We start from the raw sequence: 244 nt of genomic DNA on the forward strand, positions 1-244 counted from the left end.
GACTGATTCAGTGACAGACTCAGTGACTGACTCAGAGACGGACTCAGAGACGGACTCAGAGACGGACTCAGTGACTGACTCAGTGACTGATTCAAAGACAGACTCAGTGAGAGATTCAATGACTGACTCAGTGACTGATTCAGTGACTGACTCAGAGACGGACTCAGTGACTGACTCAGTGACTGACTCAGAGACAGACTCAGAGACAGACTCAGAGACAGACTCAGAGACAGACTCAGTGACT

Source organism: Nematolebias whitei, chromosome 21, assembly GCF_014905685.2.
Source record: "Nematolebias whitei isolate Nwh7 chromosome 21, NemWhi1, whole genome shotgun sequence".
Lineage (NCBI taxonomy): Eukaryota > Metazoa > Chordata > Actinopteri > Cyprinodontiformes > Rivulidae > Nematolebias > Nematolebias whitei.